Source organism: Anopheles gambiae (genome assembly GCF_943734735.2).
Source record: "Anopheles gambiae chromosome X unlocalized genomic scaffold, idAnoGambNW_F1_1 X_unloc_60, whole genome shotgun sequence".
Taxonomy (NCBI): domain Eukaryota; kingdom Metazoa; phylum Arthropoda; class Insecta; order Diptera; family Culicidae; genus Anopheles; species Anopheles gambiae.
This window is the reverse complement of record NW_026902671.1, coordinates 30,001-37,500: the sequence shown is the minus strand read 5'-3', so window position 1 is coordinate 37,500 and position 7,500 is coordinate 30,001.

Here is a 7,500-nt window from a genome sequence, read left to right as displayed (position 1 = left end):
AAACTCAAAATCATAGGTTAAGATCATCGGCAGAACCCACCAGACACCACTTTTGCTTCATAAGTTCGGCCTATAGTCATATGACGATTTTCATCGGGGAGGGGACGTATGACCCAAACGGGGGCTTATATGACCCACGGACACTGCAAACCATGCTCCTACGACTAAATAGAGGTTAAAACTACGATTTGGTGAAATCTTCATTTTTGACCTCGAAGCAAGGTACCTTCCCTATAGTAGGCAATGAGTAAATGATCATAATCCCAGGAGGGCAAAAAATGGGAACCCGAGAGGAAAGCGCTGTTGGCGCGCCTAAGCTAGTGGCCCGTAGAGTAAAAAGGGTACCCCCAACAAAGTTGTCGTTTGACGTTCTGGTTGCACTTTTTATCATCTAAAATCAGTTTTCTACACGTTTTGAGGGGTTTAAGCAAAAAAAAAAATTTCGACTACTCGAGCTCTCTGGCCCGTTCGGTGCACATTTTTGAAAAAAGCTAGGGAGCTGCCCCTAGGTTCGGGGTGTCACAAAATGTTGAAAAGTGGTCGAAAAACCACTATCCAGAATCGGATGTAGAATCATTAGACGAACTTAAAATTGTTCTACGACACCCATCTGCGACGTTTAGTATTCGAGTTATGGCCCGTACCAGGTCTGACCGAGCAATTTTTGTTCCGCGCACTTTGTGCACCGTACACGTTGATGTTTGTATGAAAAAGTACCCTACCTAGGGACGCGTATAGCAAATTTGTACCCCCGGGCATGTTGTCGATTGACATTCTGGTTGCACTTTTCATCATCTAGGGTGCGTTCCTGACACGTTTTGAGGGGTTTTAGCAAAAAAAAAAATTTTCGACTACTCGAGCTCTCTGGCCCGTTCGGTGCACATTTTTGAAAAAAGCTAGGGAGCTGCCCCTAGGTTCGGGGTGTCACAAAATGTTGAAAAGTGGTCGAAAAACCACTATCCAGAATCGGATGTAGAATCATTAGACGAACTTAAAATTGTTCTACGACACCCATCTGCGACGTTTAGTATTCGAGTTATGGCCCGTACCAGGTCTGACCGAGCAATTTTTGTTCCGCGCACTTTGTGCACCGTACACGTTGATGTTTGTATGAAAAAGTACCCTACCTAGGGACGCGTATAGCAAATTTGTACCCCCGGGCATGTTGTCGATTGACATTCTGGTTGCACTTTTCATCATCTAGGGTGCGTTCCTGACACGTTTTGAGGGGTTTTAGCAAAAAAAAAAATTTCGACTACTCGAGCTCTCTGGCCCGTTCGGTGCACATTTTTGAAAAAAGCTAGGGAGCTGCCCCTAGGTTCGGGGTGTCACAAAATGTTGAAAAGTGGTCGAAAAACCACTATCCAGAATCGGATGTAGAATCATTAGACGAACTTAAAATTGTTCTACGACACCCATCTGCGACGTTTAGTATTCGAGTTATGGCCCGTACCAGGTCTGACCGAGCAATTTTTGTTCCGCGCACTTTGTGCACCGTACACGTTGATGTTTGTATGAAAAAGTACCCTACCTAGGGACGCGTATAGCAAATTTGTACCCCCGGGCATGTTGTCGATTGACATTCTGGTTGCACTTTTCATCATCTAGGGTGCGTTCCTGACACGTTTTGAGGGGTTTTAGCAAAAAAAAAAATTTTCGACTACTCGAGCTCTCTGGCCCGTTCGGTGCACATTTTTGAAAAAAGCTAGGGAGCTGCCCCTAGGTTCGGGGTGTCACAAAATGTTGAAAAGTGGTCGAAAAACCACTATCCAGAATCGGATGTAGAATCATTAGACGAACTTAAAATTGTTCTACGACACCCATCTGCGACGTTTAGTATTCGAGTTATGGCCCGTACCAGGTCTGACCGAGCAATTTTTGTTCCGCGCACTTTGTGCACCGTACACGTTGATGTTTGTATGAAAAAGTACCCTACCTAGGGACGCGTATAGCAAATTTGTACCCCCGGGCATGTTGTCGATTGACATTCTGGTTGCACTTTTCATCATCTAGGGTGCGTTCCTGACACGTTTTGAGGGGTTTTAGCAAAAAAAAAATTTTCGACTACTCGAGCTCTCTGGCCCGTTCGGTGCACATTTTTGAAAAAAGCTAGGGAGCTGCCCCTAGGTTCGGGGTGTCACAAAATGTTGAAAAGTGGTCGAAAAACCACTATCCAGAATCGGATGTAGAATCATTAGACGAACTTAAAATTGTTCTACGACACCCATCTGCGACGTTTAGTATTCGAGTTATGGCCCGTCCTAGGTCTGACCGAGCAATTTTTGTTCCGCGCACTTTGTGCACCGTACACGTTGATGTTTGTATGAAAAAGTACCCTACCTAGGGACGCGTATAGCAAATTTGTACCCCCGGGCATGTTGTCGATTGACATTCTGGTTGCACTTTTCATCATCTAGGGTGCGTTCCTGACACGTTTTGAGGGGTTTTAGCAAAAAAAAATTTTCGACTACTCGAGCTCTCTGGCCCGTTCGGTGCACATTTTTGAAAAAAGCTAGGGAGCTGCCCCTAGGTTCGGGGTGTCACAAAATGTTGAAAAGTGGTCGAAAAACCACTATCCAGAATCGGATGTAGAATCATTAGACGAATTTAAAATTGTTCTACGACACCCATCTGCGACGTTTAGTATTCGAGATATATAACACTTTGTAGGTCTGACCGAGCAATTTTTGTTCCGCGCACTTTGTGCACCGTACACGTTGATGTTTGTATGAAAAAGTACCCTACCTAGGGACGCGTATAGCAAATTTGTACCCCCGGGCATGTTGTCGATTGACATTCTGGTTGCACTTTTCATCATCTAGGGTGCGTTCCTGACACGTTTTGAGGGGTTTTAGCAAAAAAAAAATTTTCGACTACTCGAGCTCTCTGGCCCGTTCGGTGCACATTTTTGAAAAAAGCTAGGGAGCTGCCCCTAGGTTCGGGGTGTCACAAAATGTTGAAAAGTGGTCGAAAAACCACTATCCAGAATCGGATGTAGAATCATTAGACGAACTTAAAATTGTTCTACGACACCCATCTGCGACGTTTAGTATTCGAGTTATGGCCCGTACCAGGTCTGACCGAGCAATTTTTGTTCCGCGCACTTTGTGCACCGTACACGTTGATGTTTGTATGAAAAAGTACCCTACCTAGGGACGCGTAGAGCAAATTTGTACCCCCGGGCATGTTGTCGATTGACATTCTGGTTGCACTTTTCATCATCTAGGGTGCGTTCCTGACACGTTTTGAGGGGTTTTAGCAAAAAAAAAATTTTCGACTACTCGAGCTCTCTGGCCCGTTCGGTGCACATTTTTGAAAAAAGCTAGGGAGCTGCCCCTAGGTTCGGGGTGTCACAAAATGTTGAAAAGTGGTCGAAAAACCACTATCCAGAATCGGATGTAGAATCATTAGACGAACTTAAAATTGTTCTACGACACCCATCTGCGACGTTTAGTATTCGAGTTATGGCCCGTACCAGGTCTGACCGAGCAATTTTTGTTCCGCGCACTTTGTGCACCGTACACGTTGATGTTTGTATGAAAAAGTACCCTACCTAGGGACGCGTATAGCAAATTTGTACCCCCGGGCATGTTGTCGATTGACATTCTGGTTGCACTTTTCATCATCTAGGGTGCGTTCCTGACACGTTTTGAGGGGTTTTAGCAAAAAAAAAATTTTCGACTACTCGAGCTCTCTGGCCCGTTCGGTGCACATTTTTGAAAAAAGCTAGGGAGCTGCCCCTAGGTTCGGGGTGTCACAAAATGTTGAAAAGTGGTTGAAAAACCACTATCCAGAATCGGATGTAGAATCATTAGACGAACTTAAAATTGTTCTACGACACCCATCTGCGACGTTTAGTATTCGAGTTATGGCCCGTACCAGGTCTGACCGAGCAATTTTTGTTCCGCGCACTTTGTGCACCGTACACGTTGATGTTTGTATGAAAAAGTACCCTACCTAGGGACGCGTAGAGCAAATTTGTACCCCCGGGCATGTTGTCGATTGACATTCTGGTTGCACTTTTCATCATCTAGGGTGCGTTCCTGACACGTTTTGAGGGGTTTTAGCAAAAAAAAAATTTTCGACTACTCGAGCTCTCTGGCCCGTTCGGTGCACATTTTTGAAAAAAGCTAGGGAGCTGCCCCTAGGTTCGGGGTGTCACAAAATGTTGAAAAGTGGTCGAAAAACCACTATCCAGAATCGGATGTAGAATCATTAGACGAACTTAAAATTGTTCTACGACACCCATCTGCGACGTTTAGTATTCGAGTTATGGCCCGTACCAGGTCTGACCGAGCAATTTTTGTTCCGCGCACTTTGTGCACCGTACACGTTGATGTTTGTATGAAAAAGTACCCTACCTAGGGACGCGTATAGCAAATTTGTACCCCCGGGCATGTTGTCGATTGACATTCTGGTTGCACTTTTCATCATCTAGGGTGCGTTCCTGACACGTTTTGAGGGGTTTTAGCAAAAAAAAAAAATTTCGACTACTCGAGCTCTCTGGCCCGTTCGGTGCACATTTTTGAAAAAAGCTAGGGAGCTGCCCCTAGGTTCGGGGTGTCACAAAATGTTGAAAAGTGGTCGAAAAACCACTATCCAGAATCGGATGTAGAATCATTAGACGAACTTAAAATTGTTCTACGACACCCATCTGCGACGTTTAGTATTCGAGATATATAACACTTTGTAGGTCTGACCGAGCAATTTTTGTTCCGCGCACTTTGTGCACCGTACACTTTGATGTTTGTATGAAAAAGTACCCTACCTAGGGACGCGTAGAGCAAATTTGTACCCCCGGGCATGTTGTCGATTGACATTCTGGTTGCACTTTTCATCATCTAGGGTGCGTTCCTGACACGTTTTGAGGGGTTTTAGCAAAAAAAAAATTTTCGACTACTCGAGCTCTCTGGCCCGTTCGGTGCACATTTTTGAAAAAAGCTAGGGAGCTGCCCCTAGGTTCGGGGTGTCACAAAATGTTGAAAAGTGGTCGAAAAACCACTATCCAGAATCGGATGTAGAATCATTAGACGAACTTAAAATTGTTCTACGACACCCATCTGCGACGTTTAGTATTCGAGATATAGCACTTTGTAGGTCTGACCGAGCAATTTTGTACTAAAATGTATGGTGAACATGTAATTCATTAAATAACATTGACTTGCATCGTGCCCTACTTCATCGGCACAGCTGTTATTGACTATCTTTAGTGGAAATGGATTGAGTTTGACCATTTTAAGCCCATTTCCTATGCCGTGCACCAACATTGTGTACCGATCAGGGAAAGTACGCTACGTACGCGTTCATGGATGTCGATGTTGGTACAAGTTGCCGGTCGGGATAGCCGTGCACCAAAACTGTGTACCGATCAGGGAAAGTACAAGACGGAGGGTGCAGCTCGAGCGTACGCGTTCATAGATGTCCATGTTGGTACACTTGCACCAAAATTGTGTACCAATCAGGGAAAGTACAACACGGAGGGCGCAGCCCGGGCGTACGCGATCATGGATGTCCATGTTGATACAATCTACGTGTACGTTCTTAGTTTTTGTATCAAAAGTTGCAATTAAGTGCTTGTATGCTTAAAATGCTTATCTCAACCGGTCACCTTTTGGCCTGTCCTTTTATAACAGAAACCTAGAAAGATACTCGATATTTTTGTGTTGTTCCATTAGCCCGGGACGACGAAATGAGCTATGTGCACATCGTGCAGAAAACTGTCTTCGCCACGCATGTTTTTGTCTATCCACTCATATAATCACCCACATTTGTGTTCAACACGGACGGCGCAGCCCGAGCGAACGCGTTAATGTTTATGTTTGTACACACTGCTTGTACGATTCTAGGATTTGGTAATTGCGTCACAGTGCCCGACCGTCGCGGACACCATTCTTGGACAGAAGTCCTAGTACGTAGAGTACTTTCCCTAGGTATGTGCTCGTTCGTGACTATCGTTGCGTGCTTACGGACACGCTTGGGTATGTTTACCATACAAGGTTTACTAGGGAAACCTGGGAAGGACGCTTGCCCTCCCGTCGCGGACACCATTCTTGGAAAGAAGTCCTAGTACGTAGCGTTCCTTATTTTACTTGATCAGTTTGTAATGCATTCGCTTTGTTCCATCGACTTCTGCTACTGCTCACTAAGGGGTGTTCGTTTGCGATGTGTACGATAAGCAACTGTCTATCCTAACCAGCAGTTAATCAACACTTTTCACCCAAGTCATAGGAACATAGAGTACTTTTCCTAATCGGTACACAATTTTGGTGCACCTCTAACCTGGCCGGCACTTTATCGTTACGTTTTGTGCATAACCTAGGGACGTGGTGTAAGTTTCATGATTTTTATGTTTGATTCGGTTTATTATGATTGAAAACTACGCTACGTCCCAGAAATTTGAACTCGACTACTTCCTCCATGTGGCGCCAAAAGCTACTGGGCAACGCCTAGCTAATGCCCCATTTGTACTTCAATTTGCATAATCAATTTTGAAAAATACGCTAAGTCCCAGAAATCTGAACTCGAATACTTTTGCCACGTGGCGCAAAAAAGCTACTGAGAAACGCCTAGCCTTTTACCCATTTATAATTTAGTTTTCGTTATTAGTTTTGAACAATACGCAAAGTTCCAAGAATCTGAACTCGAATACTTTTTACATGTGCCGCCAAAAGCTACTGAGCAACGCCTAGGTTGATACATTTTTGGTACATGGAGTGTATGCATGCAGGATTACTGCCGTGCTGGACCGAAAAATCGAACTTGCTACTAGAACGTAAAGTAATTCCCCTAGATAGGTGCTTTTGCATACCTCTGATCGACCACCATGCAACACGCGTAGCGACACGCGTAGCTAGGCTTGCCCAACCAAATTTCCTACTATAGCACCAAATTGCACACTTTCAGGGGTATAATTTGGTACCGTGTACCGTGCATGGTACAAGTATCAGCAGCTCGTGCAATTTATTTTGCATCGTGTTGCGGTTGCTGGTGCGTCGGGATAGGAGTATTTCGAGACTTTCGCCAAGCGTTGGTGCCATTTGGGGGATAATTAATGTTCTAGCCACAATAAACGTGCCACATAATGCCAATAAGTAAAAAGCCGTTTTCTAGGGACTTCCAGTCAAAATGTTTGCCATCAGCGCTTTCCTGTCGAGTTCAGGATCTGGGACTTAGCGTTTTTTTTTCACGATCCAATCCAACGACCAGATCGTGAATAAACAATTCATACAACAGTGCATCCCTTTAGAGAAGGAAAAAGCCGAATTCTAGGGAGCTCCAGTCCAAAAGGTTGTCATCAGCGCTCTCCTCTCGAGTTCAAGATTTGGGACTTAGCGTTTTTTTCGCGATCCAGCCAAAAGACCAGATCGTGAAATAAACAATTAATATAACTGTACTAGTACATCCCTTCAACTGAAGCAAGTGCACCATACATGACCCGTACGCCAATCATCCATGCACATGACACGTCAACTAAGTCAACACATGATACAACTTGGACAA